Raw genomic sequence first — 21,839 nt, forward strand, 5'->3', positions numbered from 1 at the left:
CAAGTTTTGTTATTTTTTTTGGTTATTTTTGAAAGTAATTAAATTATTAAAGTATTTTTAAAACAACCTCTGGAGTTCACGTTTTGCTCCCCAACACTTAGTTATAACTTATAACAACTCAACAAATCATATTTATTACTCTTTGTCATTCTTGACGGAAGCATTAGTGATCACTTAACCCTCTTGCCGCTTTGAGGGTCAAATTGACCCGTGTTCAACATTAAACTTTCAATATCTGTCAGACTTGAAATTTCTTAATTTTTCTTAAATAGACCTCAACATTAGGGATTGGAAAAAATATTATATTTGTCATTAAATGTTTGCTACTTTTTTTATTGAATGTCTTACGGGGTATTTTGATAATATTTTATGTGATAAAAATTCCAGATCCACAATATATTATATATGGAGTCATAGATCCAGAATAAAAGCATTGTAGTTGAAAAAACAGTAAAAACATCCATATACATTAGTCAAAAGTCACATAATTTCAAAACAAGTAAAATGTTGGATGATGAAATGAAGACATGTTTTTGGTGATGCAAAAATACATGAATAAGAAGTTATTGAGGTTACAAATTCAATTTGAAAGAAACCTTGTAAATATCCTTGATAATGAATAATTCAGGATTAAGAGTTAAATAGAGATCTATTAGAAGAAAATTATATCAAAAAATCCAGCCCAGTACTGTATTCATCTTCAAAGAAGTAATCCATTTTTAGATTTTCATTAATGTTACTCTTGGTGTCAAAAACTGTAAAATCGAATGGTCTTTGTTGACACAAAATGAAACCAGATTACACTCAGAAATAATAACAATTATTCCTGGTTTTACAAATTATGCCGTAGCCCATTGAGGCATCCATTCAACGTTTAGTTTATCCACTCCTTAAAAGAAACAAGTGAAAAATTCAAAAGGTTTGCGAATATATAAGCAGAATTTCATAACCCGATATATGACTGACCTTCAAGATAAATTAAGTTGCTGATACTAAAAGCCATCGTAAGATCTTGTGATGAAACATCATCTAACCCAAGAGACGCAGAGAGTGGAAGATCTTTTTCACCCTATTTATTGAATAATCATGGAAGAACATATTTTTAAATGTGACTAAAATATATATGGGATATTGTTTATTGCAATTTTGCATTGAAAATGATACGTATTTAAATGAATAATTAGATATTAGTTTGTTAATTAATTATGTATTATATAATTCATCTCAAACTTCAAATACATCCGTTGTTTTATGGGATATTTTTGAAAGCAAAATACATAGGTTTGAATAGCCAGGAATATGACAGTTTATAGATTCGTCGGAAATGGAATGAGGGTAATTAATAAACGTCTTAATGGATATTTATTGAGAGAACTCCCTTTTGTGTGTTCGCATTCAACTCCTTCCGTCTGTTTTTAAATTGTTCCTGTCCAGAACTCGTGGGACTTGCAGTCTCTCATACATAAGGATGAATGAATTTCGTAAGAGGTAGCCGAAACTAATAATAATAAGGACAATGATTCTATTATTTCAGCTGTCTCTTAATTGAGTGTTAAAAAAAACTAAGAAGAATCCTTTGAGTCATCGACCCCTCCTCTCAACTGCAAAAAATATGTACGTATGTAAAGAAAAATAATCAAAGAATTTCTTGAGTACAATGAATAATAGAATCCCCAAAATTATTCAACCATGGTCTAATATGGTTTTGAAGATGGATATTTATGATATGTAGTCCTATGTAGGGTTGTGTCAGTAATTATTTAAGCGATCCAGTACATTTCAGTCTTTGAACTGGTCCTATTATTTATCGGGACATATCATTAAGACCGCCGATCCTTCGGACTGTCAGTACTAAGTTGTGTTCAAGAAAAATAAATAAAGTTGAGTGAAGTCATCATGGACAGAAATTTATCAGTCTTAGCACTGATATGCAGGACTGAGCTGGACCAGACCAAGGCTGAACTGGACGACATTGTAGTCCTAAATAAGGATCAATCCATTCCAGTCTTAGGGTCAGTCCTTGGGACCCGTCCGTAGGGACCATTGGTCCTTCTAACTGTCAGTACTAGAACAGATTTTAAAAAAAGAAATAAAGTTATGTGGCGTCATCAAGGGCCGAACTTAATACGTTTTTAGGGCTGAATTAAACGGACTGAGACTGAGCAGGACAGGACTGCAGTCTTCAGTCTTTATTTATTCGATCCAGTTCAGTGTTAGAACTATGTTCATCGGTCTTTGTGACCGATCCTTAAAACTGTCAGACATTCGGACTGTTAGTACTGACTCTGATTAGAAAATAAGAAAGAAATATAGCCATTTTTGAAGGCTGATGTTCACAATTTATAACACAACTCACGTCATCGATAATTCATCCATAGAATCAGTCTAGATCAATTTTAAATTAGATCAATCTACACTGAACTTTTTTAACTAATTATGACAGTCCATTGTGCGGATGATCACAATTTATAACACAACTTTCAGACCGAACTTCTTGAAATGACCAAATTAGTTCGGTCCACTAAAAATAATAATGGTCTGAGACCGGTCTAGGATTTTCCTACACAAAACAAACACTAAATGTATTGGTACTACTAGTCCGAAGAGGGAGAAAAATGTCATATAATGAACTAACTTGAAAAGAAGATGTAATGATGTAGGAATCATATCATCATCGCCCGTCCATAGACTCACAAACGTCTTCGTGAATTGACTCAAATGGGTACAATAATTATGATTGATAAATGGTTATTATTATAAAGAACGGCGACTCAAATAAGAAAAGAAATATATAAGAAAATTGAACATACCGCAGAGTCAAAACTCCGCTTCTAATTACGTTGTACCAATTTAAATACATGTGTAATTATTATTTCTTTCCCGGAACGCGTTTTGTTCTATGTGTGTTTATGTATGTATTACGTGGTATAATAGAATATGTGGCCCGTCAACGTTATAACAATATTTAACCAAAGATCCCAATTTATACTTTTATCCTTCATAAATAAATAAATACATACAATCCAATATTTCTTAGATATGGTTGAGTCAACTATAGGCTTATTATTCAAATAACTGGGATGAGGGTGGATACTCGAGAATTTTAGAAGAACTTTTTTGCTTAAATTTAAAAAAATTTACGTACTAAATAGTGGTAAAAAAAATTATTTCAAAAAATTTACTTTTTTAATTATTATGTAAACAGCTTTGAATTTTTGAATATTTTTTTTTTTTTGGGAACAGTTGTCGGTTTTGAATTTTTTTATTACAAAAAAATTTAATATTTGATTTTTTTTTTAATTTAGGACTGGAAATTAAATTTTATTATTTTTTTTTACAAAAAAGTCAAGTTTCCATACATTTTGTGAATTGTTATTGGTTTAAAAAGATAAACTCAAAAAGTTTTAACTTCTCGAATATTTTTTCAAAAAAATTCCAAAAATTAACCTTTGTATGATTTATAAGGCTATTAGCCCTGATATGGCTTCTTTTTACTAAAAAATCTATCAATTTTTCATTATTTTATTGCGATGATCTTTTTTGGTCACTTTAAGTTGTGCAATTCTTGGCACAGCCAAAAGTTAATATGAGTAGTTAGTTGATGAACAATACAAGATGTTGCAACACTTATTTATGATAAAATCAGTGTACCTTGCTTTTGTATTGACGAGCCACACATATTTTGATAGAATCCAATATTTCATAGATATATTTGAATCAATTATAGACTTATTATTCAAATTACTGTGATGGTTTAAGATAACTAGGGGATCTTTCTATATGTTAGAACTTAAATTTTATTTACGATCCTTACATTTGCCCCGATATGGGCCCTTTTCAACCATCCTACGAATCAATTTTTAAGTATTTTATTGTGTCGATAAAAATTAGGCTTTGTATTCGAATTACTGGGATGACCCAAGATATTCAAGGACTTTAGATATAGTTTAAAACCTTTATTTGATTTAAGAGACTTATATTGGCCCTGATATGGCCCTTTCAACCATAAAACTATTCAATTTGGGCTACTCTAAATGTAATTTGTTGAGGAAAATGGACGATAATTCGCTAAAGAATAAAAATTCTAATAAAAAAATTGTAGCTTGCTTTTGTGTTGACTTACAGCATATATACTGTGTGTAAGATTTTTTTCTTGACCCCATAATGGCTCCCCCTAAAAAATAATTGTATTTTTCATTTTTTTCGAAGAAGAGGAATTTAAAAAAACAAGTATCTTTATAGGGTGGGGATTTTAAAACTGGAAAAAGTTTATACTTTAATATCTTGGCCAGACTGAAATATTTGTTCATGAAACTATGCAGAACCACAAAAGTGTAAATGAAAAAGTATAAGAGCTTTTAGATGTCCTCCGAAACGATCCCGTGCCGCCATTATTGTATGCAAATAACTCCATAAATAATTATGGTTGAGAACTGAAATTAATGTTAACAGATCCTGTATCATGCTAGAATTCTGAATTCTAAATTATTATAGTTTGTCCAAATCACGTAATTAGAACTGTGTGTATTCAGGAAAAAACAACATTTTTAAGACATTTATGTTTGGAAATGTGGCTTCTTAGCTCGCCGGCTTCTGAACATTGTCGGCAAGGTGTCAGCAAGGTACTGCAAGACTTATTCCCAGTAAGGATTCTGGTAAAATGAGGAGCGTAAGATGTTGACAAGAAAACTCTGTCAAATTAATAGGGAAACCTCAAAATTGAATTACTAAATTGAATAATGACTATGAAAAAACACTTCATAGTTGTCCAGGTTTGACTGATTGCAAGGTGTGATAACATCATTAAGTACATAATTTATGTAGAATAATTTATGTTTATGTATAAACCAATCAACATATTTTACATATTACATATTTTGAAATGGAGAAGTAGTCATGAAGCTACATAATTGGCCACTCGTGGAAAGAGCAAAATATTTGTGAATCTCTGAATTAATTGGGAGTAAATAATTTTAATCAGGGGATGATGATATATTATTATGCTTGGTTATTTTTTTTCCTTAAAATTTTAAATCCACAGTTATCCTAAAAAATAAAATAGGAATTTTCAATTAATTTTATTTGAAAAAAAAATTATAAATAATAATTTCAAAAATTTCAAAAATTCAGAGCTATAGACAGAAAAATAAAATTTTAATTTTTGTTTTCAAAAATCAACAGTTCTCAAAAAATTAAATTTTTTGAAAAAAAAAAATCAAATATTACATTTTTGGAAAAATTAAATTGAAATAGTAAATTTTTTGGGGGAAAAATGCTTCTAAAACCAATTGCTACTCACAAAAAGAAAAATTTTTTGAAAAAAAATTTCAAAAATCTATAGCTATTCATCGAAAATTAAATTTGTTGGAAAAAATTTTCAATAATCCATAACTATTCACAGAAAATCAAATTTTTTGGAAAAAAAATTCAAATATTCAATTTTTGTCTCTGCTATATAATTTGCCAAAATTAGTTTATTTTTTAGGAAAATAAATCTTTAAAAAAAAATTGCCCATATATTTGCGTAAAATTTTTTCATTCTCAAAAAAAAAATCTAGAAAAAAAAATCCTTAATTAGGGGAGGCTACAGCCCCTCCAGGCAACCTCCTGCGGACGCCCGTGGTAATATACATTTTCTTTCAATTTTCCTGATTTAAAATTCCCACCCTGTAAATACAAAAAAAAATATGATCCAAGAATATTGATTATGATGACAAGGCCATTTCTTACAATAAAATATATAAGTAGGGAGACTGTTATAAAATGTTAATAATATATATATTACTAACATTTACTTTCCCGCCAAAAAAAAACCAGTTCTTCTTATTTGTTAATTATAAACTCTACCTGAATATATTTACGTATATACAAAAACATAACTTACTCAATGATCCGTAAATATTATAAAATCTATATCCAATGAATAATTTTTTTGTATTACTTTTTGAATCAAATTATTATAATGGAGTTAAATACCTTTTATTTGTAATATATTAGATGAATCATATTAATGTCAATCGTATATCCATAAATGGCAGTTTCATTCTTTAGGGGAAAAATGGATAACAGTTTAGACCATCAGTACACATTCAATTAAAAACTGCCATTTTTTTTTTAAATAAATCCATAAATAGCAATATAAATTTATTTATATGACAAATGAATCAATGTTTTTAAATAATTAAGAATGAAGAATTAATTAATGATATATCTAATAAATCCCATTTGTAAATCCGAATATCCTCAGGTAGGCTATTTGAGGTCCGAATATTTTATTTTCAAAAATTAACCGATAGGCCTAGTTAAGCCTATTCAAAATCTCGAGCTGGGGACGTCAAAATATTGGCCTGTTATGAAATATATTTTGAATAATAGTATTGAGTATTAAGGTGACAATTGTACCTGTTTTTGGATGTGTGACCCCGTCTTTCAAGCTTGGGAGTGCACTTTCTTATGAAGCTGAAAGCTTTGGATTGCATGGGTTGAATAAGCTCTGTTTTGTTTATATTACTAAAAACAATGTAGTAGTATTTTCAGCCTAAAAGGTTGGCCTTGTTTAGATACCCAAAATATAGACTTGGGCTTGTTTGGCATAAATAAAACCCAGTTTGTGTACATCAACAAAAATATGCAAGGAATACTTCAAGCAACTTTTAACTTCTCATTCTGCATTTAAATGATAACAATTATGTAGTAGTATAATTGACTTGAGCTAGGGCCTTTCAAGCCTAGAATTGAAAAATCATAGTAAGTTGAAAGCTTGGGTTTGATAAAGCACATGATTTGTATATTTTTCTAGGAAAGATGCAGGTAATAAAAATACAACCAACTTTTGTTTCTGGAAATATTTGAAATCTTTTATATCCTCAAAATAAGGCAAAAAACTGTTAATAAAAGACTTTATTTTGTTGCAAGCTTTTAATAATCCAAACAAGTTTGTATGTACATGATATTATAAAGTTCAATAAGTTACTAACGTCAAATCCCTTAAATAAAAAATAATACATTATTTTAATTTCTTACAAAAAAATAAAATAAAAAACAGCAAATAGCACAAATCAAGACAATAATAAACATAAATTTGATGTCTTATCTAATTCCCCCTTGTATTTTTCTTTCATGGTTTTAGGATATTAAATTCATAAATTTATTTGCTATTTATGTTGGACCTATTTAGATTGAGATGCAAACGTTTTTGAAGAAGAAACCTTGAATGTCTGTTAACATTTTGGGTACATACTTTTCTAACAAGAAGAATTCGTTTATTTAATTCGCTGTAAATCACAAATACAAAGGATTCCATCGGAGGGAAAAGATGAAAGAATCCAACAAAATTCATTTGAAGGGAGAGTAATTTTTTTTTTTCACTCTCTTTCAATTTCTTTCAGGGCTTATTGCTTTACTAGGTATATAGAAATGTAAGTGTCTTAGAAGAACGAAGAAAATTTTGAAGAGGGAGTTATTTTTGTTACTTACATATATATAGTATATATGATGTATAATTTGAGTATCTTAAAAGGGCAAAGAAACCCCCGTAATCTCCACCTTGAAGAAAAGAATGTATACGCTTAGACAGTCATTGTGCATCTAAGTACAGTATACACTATTAGGCCTATAATCAGAGGCATGTGCCACGGGGAAGGGGGAGGATACCTTCGTGAGGCGTATAAGAATTGTAACAAACGGGATATCAGGCGGAATTCTTAGAAACATTTGCGTAAAGGGTGCCCGAACTGTAGCTCTCGACTGCAAAGTGTGGTCGAAAAACCAATATTAAGGAGTTTTTATTGATTTTGAGCCAACTTTTAGGAGTTTAGTCTAAAAAGTGTCCAACCTCAATGTGAAAATGGCAGCACTCATAAATAAAAGCTTGTCATATATATCTAGCATCTCTTGACAGTTACTCACTAAAGTTTCACCCAATTTGGACGCATAGTTGTTATGTAACAGTTGTTTGAGTAAGTTCATGTGGGTGTTTTTGTGGGAGAAAAAAACAGAAAATCAAGATTCGAGCTGTCATTAAATATTTGTTTCTGAAAATTTCACCTTTCAATAGATTTAAACAACATACAACATGTAAAGGCTTCTTATGTTAAAATTTGACAATTCTAAGTCCATCCAACTTGAAATAATTGAAACAGAAATGAAAAGTGTCTTGTGAACAATTATTTTGCCGATAAAACGCAGAGAGCTATTTCGACGGATCACAGATGGGATCATTGTTGGGATAAGTATGTAAAGTTACATGGACACTGGTAAAAAATAAAAATTAAGAAGTTTTTTGTATCTTTCATAGGTCGGAAACTTTTGAGACCACCGTTATATTGAAGACGGTAAAAACATATGTTATTAAGACAGTTATATAAATTCATACAATGAAACGAAATGTAACAGTTCCCTAAGTCACTTAACCCAACATCTGAGCCAGTATTGAACATGTTTGGGCTTCGTTTTGTTTTGGTTAAGTCAACACTGTTGTTCTCCCATTTTTTTTAATAAAATAAGCCGATTTTTGACTAGATTAGCCAAATTTGACTGTTTTTGACCCGAATTTTTTCACTCAGTGGCTAGATTTTTGTAGGAGAAGTAAGAATACTTTGTTCATTTGTAGTGAAGGATACTGTGAGGAAGTCAAATAGGCTTGAGGAGAGGCTATTCTTGACTCAAAAACATCGACAAATCTGTATCAAGAGTTTTATGAGTCCTATTTATGAATCAAACATCATGACGACCGGGGGATTTTCTTCTCTAATGAAGAATTTACGGAAGGTATAGTTACTTCCCGAATAATTAATCTATATTTCATAATGGCAATATATGGCAGTTTCTTGTTCAAAAAATGAATGAGATATTTAAGGAATTAGAGTTGTTTTCGGATTGTTCGTTCTATAACGGGTAGCTATATTTGGAGGGTTTGTAATCACTGATCTAAACTTTTGCAAGCCGACAAACCAAAAGCACTAATATATATATATATATATCCATCAATGGATTCTGATTAGTTAGTAATGCAAGCACTACGAATTTGAAAATTTGACCACGATTTGAGACTGAACAAAATTGGTCGATATATTGAGATCAAATAAAATGTGTCCACATTTTGAAAATAATTAAGATTAAATCACTGTTTGGACCGAAATATCCTTCCAAATCGGTCTAATAAAAATTCTTCATACTGAACTGAAAAAAAAAAAAGATTTTTCACCAAGTCTTAACAATAATTTGGCCTCGATCGGTCCAGAGTAAAATTTGGATTGCCTTGTTTTTACAAAAAGAACAAGTCTAGATTTATCTCATTTAAAATTCGTTCTAGACGGATTCTATAAATGAATTATTGATGACGTCCGTTGTGTTTGTACAGCTCATGAATCAGGAGTAAAGAGAATATTTGCCAATATATGGAGACCCCAAAAAAATCCGTTTATGTATTGAGACCGAAAAAATTGGTCATCGATTTGAAAACAATCCACCCTAACATGCAAAATAAATCTACAAGGACGTAATATGAAGTTAAATTTGCTGAATATATTAGGCAGTTAGGGTCAGGCGAAAAATTTGTCCACAGATTGAGACCAGACATAAAAAAAAGTGGATTTGGGATTTGAAAACGATGAAATTTCTGTCTGGACCAAAACAACCCTTCAAATCGCTCTTAAACCCCACTTAAGAACGAGCGTTGAAATAAAATTCGGTCTTGAACCGAGTCTCAAAACTAATAATCTACATTTCCGTAGACTTCATTCATTTATCAATTAACCACAAAGAGAGTAGGATTCTTATCAAAGAAAACAAGCCTTTTTTTCCCCACAAGAATAATAAAATATGTTTAACATACATCGGTATCAATCAGGAGACCTCCTTTGAGGACACGCCGATCATATTGACTCAGAGTAAGCAAAACAATATAATAGATTCCTAAATATTCATGCTTCATTACTGGAGAAAAGGATTATACTAATAATGTTCTCGGCGTCTGAGTAGTTTCTTTTTCGCTATGGGCTCAAGAGGACCACCATCATCGCTACTAACCAGATTATGATTATTTTCCGCCTAATTAACTCATCTCGGAGCATTTTCTTTCTTCAAAAGGAAAGAAAAAAAGATGATTTGCTAATTGATGTTAATGAAATGTCCAAAGAAAATTATTTTTGAGCTATTTTGTGTTATTTACGAGGATGTAATATGAAGATTTGCATACTATTGAAATAACATAGGCAATATGTAAAAAAAATGAGATAAATGGATTTTCATATTAATCCATTAATCACAAAAGTAATTGCTCAAATAAAAAATGAAGCCCATTACCAAAATGAATTTAAACAAAGCTTGTAGGTACATACAAAATGAGAGTCTAAGTACCTATATCTAATATGCCTACATTATTATAAATTGCTTACATACTACAATATATGCAATTTGGATTTAATATGTGACGCGTCAGCAAAAAAGTTTTGTATTCTTTAAAGACGAATTATCTTCAATTTCCATCAACAAATTGTTCTTATTAACGATAGGGATGTATTTTGCATTGCACTTTAATTAGCCAAAAATGGATTGTCACAATAAAAGATCATAAAATTGACAGATTTTATGGTTGAAAGGTGGGATATTGGGTTTTATTAAGTTTCATAAATCAAATAAAGATTTTAAATTATAGCTGAAAAATGTAAGAATCTAAAATCTGGTGCGTCAGCAGGGAGTGGGCTGGATGTGCTGTAATACCCCCTCAAAAAAAAAAAAAAAGGATTTTTTTGATTTTTTATAAAAAAAATTTATGTCAGGATAAAAAAAATTTACGCAAAAATGGGAAGAAAATGTTTTTTTCACACAATTTATTTTCTTAAAAAAGGTAATTTTTTGTAAATAGCAATGGATTTTTATTTTTTGCAAAAAATGTAATGTTTAGTGAGTAGCTTTGCATTTTTTTTTTTTTTTTCAAAACATTAAATATTTGAAATTCAGTTTTGAATTATTTTTTAAAAACAAAAATTAATTGTTTCTGAATAGCTGAGAATTTTTGAAAACCTTCTCAAAAAATTAAATTTTTACTGAAAAGTGATGTTTGAAAATTTTTTCAAAAAATTCGATTTTTTTTTTTTTTTTTTTTTTTTTTTCAAAAAACTTTTGAAAACCAAGCTTCCTCAAACAAAAATGGTTGCAAAAAGAAATCAGATTGCTGCTTTGATTTGAACCTACCACAGCACACCTCAAATTGTCAAGATTGTTGGGATCGAAAGGCACAACGAGTACAGGGTCAGACAGCTCACGAAAGAGAGCAAAAGCCTTAAAGTCTAGCCCAGTAGTAGAAGACCGGTGAAACTGACCCCAGAAGTGACCAAGAAAGCGTTTGAGGTCAAGCCCACAATGTCTATGACCAAATTTGCCAAAAAGAAGTTTACAAGACGATCAAGGCCGCCGGGGAAAGTCCAAGAGGTACGGGGGATAAAAATGAATGAATCTACAGCAACAAAATGCCCGTTTGGTGCAGGCCAAACGCCTCCTTAACGACCTGAATTGCATTGGCAACTGTGTGATCTTCTTCTCGGATGAATAACATTCACTGTCGACCCGTCTTCAACAAGCAGAAAAATCGGATTGTTTGCATTGTAAACACTTCTAAAGACTTCTGCCACGTGTCCAAGACGGCTGGACGCATGTCCTATCCTACTGGAAGACGTAAGACGCCTTACCGACTTCTTGGTGATCTTGAGGAATTAAGGTATTACCTTGGTCCTCAGCGTTATAGCTTCTGATGGAAAGAAAAATCATCCATTATTTTTCAAGGTTGGACGGAAAATCGCCTAGAGGCCAACTATAAGGTGCTTAGGTACACCATCTTGCCATGGCTAAAGACCGACTACCCCGAGGAAAACTACGTCTGGATCTCCTCTCACACGTCCACCAAGTGAAAAAAGTTATGCACAGATAACATGGTTCGATTCTAGACCTCACACTTAAATGCGGACTCATTGAATTTCTCCATAGTCGCTGCATGGGACAACTTGTCAGTGGAGATTGCCATCAACTCTTGCATGGCCTTCAGGCGACGTGTAAAGACTGTGATTGATAATGAAGGTGCCCATATTATGTGAAAAAAGTTTTGCAAAATCTTTGTAACGCCTCTCTTGCCCACCCTCTACGGACGCCTCTTTTGATCTATAGATTCGGCCAAGAACGAACTTTTTTAAAAAGAACGGTCTAGGATTTTCAGACCGAGACCCTACGCTATTAATTATTCAAACTCAACATAATTAATATGTAATATGACGTAAAAACGAGTAAACAAAGGTTCTTTTAATTCTAATGAATTCTATGGTTCAATATTTTGGTTTTACATACATAATATAATGTCCTGCGTCTAATCGAGGACAATGAAGTTCACACGAAGGGGGGTCATTGTCTTTTGAGGTGTTGTTTCCTTTCCTCTTTTTTTTTTTTTTTTTTATCTCTTTTCTTATTATTTCTTGCAGAAATAATAAGATTCTTTGAAAGAGATAAAAAATACAAAACAATATCTTTTCTTGTTATTCATTTAATCCCTCAATACATTCAGAGTAACTACAACTACAAGAGTTCAAGAAAGAAATAAACATAATCGGTCGTTGTACATCAAGAAAAATAATAGGAGGAATAACGTCATAAGGTTCCTAAACATTTTCCTGTTTCATGACTACATCAAACGACGATATAATCATTAGTGTAGGGGTTTGCTCTGAAAACAGGGGCGTCAGGATTATATTTGGGGAGAGGGGTTGTGGCCTTGTCTATGATTGTTGTTGTTTTTTAATCCAAAAATTAAAAAATTTCGAAGAAAAATTCTCAAATCTACAGCTATTCACAAAAAATTTAGTTTGTTTAGAAAAATAAATCGAAAATCCCTACCTCTTCAGAAAATAATTTAATTTTTTGGAAAAACACTTCAAAAATCAAAAGTTATGCATGAAAAAAATTAAATTTTTATAAAAAAATTTCAAAAATTTAGTTATTTTCAAAAATTTAGTTTCTATTTTAAAATTTTTTGGGAAAAAATCAAAAATCTATAGTAATTTAAAAAATATCAATTTTTTGGGAAAAAATCAAAAATCTATAGTAATTTAAAAAATATCAATTTTTTTCCAAAAGTTAAATTAAATTTCAAATATTAAATTATAGAAAAAGAAAAAACAAACCGAGCTCAAAAATACTATCAATTAAAATCACTACTCATCATATTATATAGGTATATATTTTTTAAATCAAGCTATTATTATGTCTTTTTCACTCTTGAGGAGAGAACATTCTAAGTATTAAGTAGCTACGTGTGAGTCTGCCCATGACAAATGTAGAGCAATACGAATGATTTTCTTAAGGAGTCATCTTCCAAATGATTGCAGGGGCGTCCGCAAGATTAGAAAATAAATCTTTAAAAAAAGTTATTTTCTTCCATTATGTTTTTTTTTTTAAAGTCCTTAAATTTTTTTTTTTACTTCAATGACCTTTTTTTATGAAGAATAATTGAAAACTTATTTTCTTAATGACCTTTTTTAAGAAAACAAATCCTTAAATTGATTTTGGGGGGGGCTAGTTTGTTTTCCATTAAAGTGATTTTTTTTAATTTCTCCATTTCTATTTTTGGGGTGGGCTGGAGGGGAGATCCTGCGGATGCCCTGCTTGTCTGTATGTCAATGCCTAATGACCCTCTGTAATCCCGGTTACTACCGCTAGATTTGATAAAATAAAGAAACCTCAAGTCCTTAAGCACATCTTGTGATCCTGTGTATTTTTAGCTGGGCAGGCTTTTTTTTTTTTTTTTGAATTGGTAATCTCAGGAATGAATTTTCTTTCCCAAAACCTGTTTGAACATTTGTGTTTGTTCTTAAAACACCAAGAGAGTAACCTTCAGGATTTGTTACAGAGATGAAATGTAGGTCCTTTTAAACTCAGAATAGACTGAAGGATCGGCATCTGAGTAACTCTTGCATACGTACTTGTTTAATTACTTCTCCTTCTCATCCCTCAACAAAGCCGATGATCGCTGATCTATCATGACTGCTAATCTGCTCTCCTCTAAAACATTCTTCAAATTATAAGGGTGTTTACGTTATTTTCGGTTTCTCTTCTTTAACATGCTCCAAATTCACACAATTTTCGTCCATACTTATGTTAGACACTTTATTATTGTCAAAAGCAATATTTTTAACTAACACTCCTTATATAAAATCATATCTATGTTCAAGAGGCCTGAAAATACCTAATTTAGAAACATAAATCTAATTGATTCCCAAATAAAATGGCTGGAGAGGCCTTAAACTTTATTACTTCAAGAGGGGAGGGGTCTCATCATACCTATTTATTATGGAGGAGTAAGTCAGAATGGATTTGGGAATATGTAGATGTACTTATTATATACTATTTGTAGTTGATAGATTGGTAGGACTAGGAGCTCCAGGTGTCGTCTTGCAAGGTGTTTTACACTCATAAAAACGAATAACACATTGATATCTATCATTATTGTTATTATTATTATTATTAGGTAGGTAACTCAGCTGTTCAGCTGGTATATGTATATACAAAAAGAAAAGATTTTTATTTAAATAAAGATTTTTTCCAACTATTTTTCTAAATTAATAATACGTATTTTATCTTCATTTTATGAGACGAGACACAAATCATTATTTGCTTTGTTACTTTTTAGATAAACATAAATTAGTGTTAGGGTCCAAAAATCCTAGACCAGTCTGAGAGCCTTATGATTTTTAGAGGACCAAATAAATTCAGTCCTTTAAAGTAGTTCAGTTTATATCTGCTCACAAAAAAAATTGTTAAGGATCGGCCTCATTTAAAATTCGGTTTAGACCGATTCTCGGAAATGAATTATTGATGACGTCAGCTGTGCTTCGAAATTGGAAACGCTGACTAACAGTAACGTCACGTGGACCAAACTATCCTTTTAAGAAGTTTAATCTATACGGATTTAAGATAAATTTCTTAGCTTTAACCGATTCCATTAATGAATTGTTTATAAAGTTAGTTGTGTTCTAATATAACGACCTAAAATAACTTAACGCAGACCAAAATATATTTTTAAGTAGTTTAATCTGGACTGGTTTCACAGAATTTTTTAGGTTCGACCGATTCAATAGATAAATTGTTAATGACGTAAGTTGTATTTTAAAATCGGAAACACCAACCTCCAATAACATCACGTTTACCAAACTATCCTCAATAAAAGTTCGGTCCGGATTCGTCGCAAAGAAAAAACCGATTTTATAAATGAATTGTTAATGATGTCGGTTGTGTTTCAAAATTGAAAACACCGACCTACAATAATGTCACGTAGACAAATTATCCGTTTAAGAACTTTTTTCGGGACAGATCTCAGATAAAAAATCGGACTGGACCGATTTTATATATGAATTGTTGATAACGTCATTTAAAATGTTGAACATCTACCTACAAAAACGTCATATGAAGATAAATGTGTTGCAAAAATCATGTCTGTAAAAATCATAAATCAGGCGGATAAGAGCGAACCCCAGTTCATAGATTGAAACCGAAAAAATCGGTCCAATATTCGAAAACGATTAAATTTTGGTTAACGCTCTGAAATTGCAGTCCAAAATGGAAAAATTTTGGTCCGGGACTGAGTCTCAAAATAAATATATATATTGACTGTACCGAAATGACAAAATTGGAAATTTGGTATCTCCGGATATTTTTTATTTGGTATTTTATTCCTTTAAACAAGAAAATAACCATCAAATGTCCAAAAAATTGCTCCTTTAAAGACATGTTTTGATTTGGGAATCTTTAAAATGTCAAAAAATAGAAAATTTTGGTATTGTTTCATTAAAATTATCGATTTGAATCCAGTGAAATAATTTTATTTAATTAAGTATAATAGATCAAGCATATATGTATTTTGCAACAATATTTAGACACTCCTTCGCTAAGTTGCTTCAAAGGATGAGTATTTTAATTCAAGCAACCTGCCAATATCTCAACTTTGGTGACTAAGGTACACCCTAATATTAGGTATCCATGTACTTCAGAACCAAAAAATGTTCAAAATATAACCATGTTCATTTTTATTTTCTTATACAAATTTAGATCTACTCAGACGTGATAATTTATTGTATTAAAAGATTCAAGGGATACTTGAGATTTTGAAAGAATATTTTACAAGTGGTACATAACTCAGGGGAGTCCCAAAAGGGATGAGCTGGAGGGGTAGTAGTCCACCACCCAAACTTTTTACTTGAAAATTTTATATTTGCATTTTTTTTTCTCAAAAAATTGTATATTTGAAGTTTAATTTAATTTTTTGTAATTTTTAAATTTTTCTCCACCAAATTTAATATTAATTTTTTTTTTCAAAAAATTTATTATTTCAATTTTTTTCAAAAAATTTAATAATTTAATTTTTTAGTAATTTTTTGTTAACAATGGTGGATTATGAATTTTTTAAGAATATATATGGATTTTCCATTTTTTTTTTTTTTTTTTTTTGAATAGTTGTGGATTTTTAAACTCTTTCGAAAAAATTCAATTTTTAGAAAAAAAAAAATAATTTAATTTTTCAAAATTTATTTGCAATAGATTTAATTTTTCAATTTTTTTTTTCCAAAACAATTTAAATTTTACATTTATTTTCAAAAAAAAAATCCAAAAATAAAGCCCAAAAAAAAAAAAAATAGAATCCTGCTCTCCGTAGGATTCTATTTTTTAAATCAATATTTCAAAAGTAACACATCACTAAAAAAAAAAGGGCCCTAGAATCCCTGAGAATATTTTGATCAAAGAAATAAGAATGCAGATGTGTGCACATGGCATCGAACTTATATACAGAGTCTACAGTATATAGTGTTCCCTGATGTATATCATATAAATATTTTTTATATAAGAAATAGTAATGTAGTTGTATTTATCAAATATTGCAGCCTTGTATTACTGTTAGCTTATATGATGTGTCACTTATGTATATCATACGCATTTTCAGTATATGTTAAGATTTGAATAAAATATCAACGCTGGATTGTAAAAACAAATTAACTCTTGAATGTGTTTTGTATGTAGCATTGTGGTTTTGTTGTGAGCACTTTAGAGACCAAAGTACTCATCAGTCATCACATCATCTTAATATATTTCTTCAAACTCTTATTATTATACTTTTATTCTTCAGAAGAGAACACATCATATAAAAGTAATGAGTTGTCACGTGTAATTGTGCTCATTAAAAATAGGGAATAACCCTGAGCCTTTCTTGGGGAGTTATCTTCTAAATTACATATTAAAGTGGGGGGAATTGGTTCTTAAGCTGACGCCTCATTACTCCGGGCAATGCCGGGTATTGCCACTAGTAAATAAAAAATCCGTCTGCAAAATTACAAATGTGGACTATAATTATATATGTGGCGTGTTAACGTAAAAAAAATCTTGAACATAAATCAAGATAAGAAGAAAATCCCAAGTACTTATATTTTTCTTCATAAATAGCAAATGGTCTGAAAATTATCGGGGTTCAATCATAGATGGCGCTATTTTTCATTTTTTTTTTATTCACCTCATTTTCAGTTAGTACAAACTGTCAAAATTTCATGACAAACTGTTCTTTAGTTAATGAGTTATTGTGCTAAGTATGACGCAACTTTTATTATTTACAAAAAAAAATGGATTAAAAACAATTTAATGTTTTAATTTGACACTCCTTTTTTATGGTAAAAAATAACATTCTATCTAAGAAATGGATTGAAAAGTGTTATGTGGACTCCAATCCATCACAAACAATAACTTAACTTTGGATTGCTGACTTCAAACGGAGTCGTAGAGACGCCAATGATGCAAAACTCAGTGAACGTCCAAATGAGACGATAAGTACAGAAAACATCAAAAAAATCCAGAAAATAGTCTTGAGTGTTTGGAAAGTGAAGTCTCTTAGATAGGCGAATGATAAAGATCTTTTCAAAGTAAGCAACGCGTTTGCTCTCTATTGGTCAAAAACAAAAACGTGCTGATGAATCCGAGTAGTGTTTAGCTATGTTTAAACGTTAGCTATAGTTTGTTTGGTTTAAGAGACATACATATATTGGTCCTGATATATGTAAATGAAAGTAATTCATTTGTAGTGTATCGAGATATCCCGATGGTAAAAAAAAGGATAATTGGAACACACTATTTCATATCCTCGGCTCCTCTTTCATACATACAAACAAGAGGATTAAGGATCTCCTCTTGAACATAAAAGGTCAAAATATTAGGAATGATGCGAGGATTAATCTAACTACATAGTAAAGGGTTGGAAAGAGCGAGCCTCCGGCTCTTGTTGATATGAATAGTCCTCAATGTCAAGAGAGCATGAGCTTAATTTATCACTATGGTTTGCTATCTCAATGGACAGGTGCTCAATTTAACTATGATTGCTCCTCTGCACAACGTCATAAACGTAAATAAACACATACAAACATAGGTATAATAATATATTTTCAACGGTTAACGAAAAATAATAAAAATTGATAGTAAATAATACATAAGGAAAAAAAGATATGATGGAAGGGCTTTTTTTAAATATAAAGTAAGTAGAACTATGGCCTGTCAACACAAAAACAACCTATAACCTTGAGCTCTTCCAGCGATCCAATTTCTATCTTCTTAATCGTTGCAAATATCCGTTCTTTCATAGGTTTCTCCAGTTTTGGTAACAAAAAAAAAATCACATGGAGTCAATTTGGGTGATCATGGTGGCTGAAGCATGATTGTGGAGTTGTTCTTGGCCAAAAAATGCGACAATCATTTGCATCAAAATTAAAAAGTTTTGAAAAAAAACATTGCATACACTCGTCTCACGTTCAAAGCATACAAAAAAATGTCAATATCTTCATCAACTTCTCTGATAGTGGTTCGGCGGTTTTTAAAAACAATTTTCTTCACTGCTTCAACGTTTTTATATATTGTTGACGTGCTTGAGGACCCAGAACGAGGTTCGTAATTGACTTCTTCCCGGCTATTTTTTTTTACTCAAAACAGTTTCTCCATATGCCATTGTTAACATTTTAAGTATATCAGAGCACTTGATTTCATTTTTTATAGAAAATGGATGCAAATTCCTTCATCCATATTTTTCGAAAACAAAAAATCGTCGAACGTGCAAAATACTTCCAACCGTTATGCCTCGCACAAAGAAGCTAAACATATTATATAGCGGACACAGTAAATGTATGTTATTGACGAGTGTACTAAAATAAAAAAATGGAGCATAGCAAATGTACGTTGCCCACGAAATTGGAAAAGTCAATTTTACTTTTTGAATCCACATCGTACCTCTAAAATTCATAGGTATCTTACCTCATCCCGGTAATTTGAATAATAAGGTGATAAATATGTCTTTGAAATATTGCAGCAAAAGTTAGGATTTTCTCTTGTTTTTATGTTCAAAATTGTTTTTATGTTGACACACAACATTAACCTTTCAATGCGTATTGCTACACATATGCAATATACCAAAAAACAAGTTTTTATATAATATTTAAATAAAATATGGGAAATTGCAACTTTTTTACATCTGTAACAAACATATTGGTAAGTGTGTGTAGATTTAAGTTTAATTTTGCATCATAAAACACATTAAGTAGTTAATTATTAATTACTAATAAGAAGAAAAAAAATCAAAAAACCATTTTATTTCCTTGAAACGTTTTCATCTTATAATCCTCCATTTGTATCAACAAATTATTCCCATAAACCCTTGGGGTGAATAGCAAGTTGCTCTGAAAGTAAGCAAAATTGATTGTCACAAGCAAATAATGATAAATTGATGGATCTTATGGTTGAAAGGTGTCATATCGGGGGCTAATTAAGTATCATAAATCAAATAAACTTTTTAAACTATAACTAAAATTCTTGGGTATTTACACTCATTTCAGTAATTTGAATAATAAGCTTCGAATTCACTAAAATATGTAAATGAAATACTTGGCTGGTATGTACAATATATGAAGCATAAAATGGTGTTCTCTTCTTTTCTTTGTTTCTTTGTTTTTTTGTCAAGTTTGTTTTTATGTTTAGATACCTTTTTTAGTTTTCTTCATCTTATATTACACCATTTCTATCAACTAATTATTCTTATTCATCCTTTAGGTGTGGAGCAAATAGCACTTAAAGAACTCAAAATTGATCATAGAAATAAAAGAATTAGAAATTGATGGATTTTACGATTAGAAAGAGTAATCTCGTAGCTAAATTAAGTCTCTTAAATCAGGAAGAGGTTTGTAACCATAAGTATAATTATCGGGTATCTTAAATTATACTAGTAATTCGAAAAATAAGCCTATCATTGCCTAAAATATGACTTTAAAATATGTGTATGTATGTTCACATGAAGTAAAAAAAACATAAATTTTGCATTTTCTCTTTTATTATATTTTGTTCAAGAATATTTTTATGTTGACAAACATCATTAATATACTTCATCTAATTATCTTCCATTTCTATGAATAAATTATTTTTCTTCAAATTGCACTTAAAGGAGGAAAAATGGATCGTCACAATGCTAGCATGAGAAATTGGTAGATCAGACGGTTTAAAAGAGTCATATTGGGGCCAATGTAAGTCACTTAAATTAAATTAAATTATAAAATATAGCTACAATTCTGGGATATTTTAATCATTCCAGTAATTAAAAAAATAAGCCTAGAATTGCTTCAAATATGTCTATGAAATATTAGGCTGCATGTACGTATATATGAAGTAAATAAAAAATAGGGGTTTTCAACTTTTCTTCATTTTTATTAGATATTGTTTTTATGTTGAGACACCATAACTTTTATAGACGGTGTGTTGTCTTGATAAAAAGTAGCGAGTAAGGAATTCCTCATGAGTTTTATAGGCCGAATAATTAAAGATGGTCTGGATTCCTCGGAGAAATTTATGTGGTTCATCTTCCGCATCATGATTTGAAAGGAGAGAGGCCGAAGGGAGAAAAAAGGACTTTAAAACCTAATAAAAATTCCATTAGAAATTTGTGAGGAGAAAAATGAAAAATAAAAATAAAACAATTCCAGGCTGTAGGAAAGGTGTTGGTGTTGAGATTTATGACCCCTTAATTTGAAATAACAGCAGCAACCACACAAGAAGAAGAAGAAGTCAAACGAGGGGGAACCAAGTGGGCATATCTCTCTTTTTTTCTCTCTCTCTCTCTTAAAAAATCCTGTATGCACAAACAAAGTCAAGGAACAGAAGAGTAAAGATGTGCAATTCGTCTTGTGTGGTTAATTGTGTCACCTGTGGGTCCTATTGACCTTTGAGCCTTATCTCCTTAACGAATTGTTTTACACACTCTTTAAATGATGGTAAAACAACGGCTCTCTTGTTGTTTTCTTTCTGGCTCTAACAATGTACATATGTAAAATATATTAGTGTTGAAAATCGGTACATAACTGACATTTTTGGGTTCGGTTTCGTAATAAGTTTTTTTTTTTTAAAGACCAATTTGGATCGAAATTTCGGTTCATACTCCCGTCTCAGACTGTAGTTTAATCGTTTTCAAATCGTGTACCATTTTTTTTGGTATTAATCTATCGACAATTTTTTTTTATCTCAGTATAAGAACAGATTTTGGTCCAGACCTCTATTTGAAACCGTCGACCGAAATTATAACAAGACATGAACTGATTTTTTCTGCCTCAATATATAGAGCGATTTTCTCCCGAAAACCATTTTTTGATTAGTACAAGTATGATTTATGGGTCACATTTAACTTCTTATGCCGTTGTTGTTGGTCTATATTCGCCATTTTGAAACACAACTGACGTCTTCAACAATACATCTATGGAATCGGTCAATACTGAATTGTTCTTGAACTAAAA

The 21,839-nt window shown here is 30.7% G+C and overlaps 1 long non-coding RNA gene across 1 annotated transcript; it reads right to left on the reverse strand.

Moving 5' to 3' along the window:
• Window positions 1–319: 319 nt before the first annotated feature.
• Window positions 320–1,601, reverse strand: LOC139904839 (uncharacterized). The gene is made up of 2 exons (XR_011779086.1): window positions 967–1,601; window positions 320–889 (listed from the first exon to the last, which is right to left on the reverse strand). It is a non-coding gene; the product is annotated as an uncharacterized lncRNA (long non-coding RNA).
• Window positions 1,602–21,839: the final 20,238 nt, after the last annotated feature.

The sequence above is a fragment of the Lepeophtheirus salmonis genome, chromosome 3 (genome assembly GCF_016086655.4).
Source record: "Lepeophtheirus salmonis chromosome 3, UVic_Lsal_1.4, whole genome shotgun sequence".
NCBI classification, from domain to species: Eukaryota; Metazoa; Arthropoda; class Copepoda; order Siphonostomatoida; family Caligidae; genus Lepeophtheirus; species Lepeophtheirus salmonis.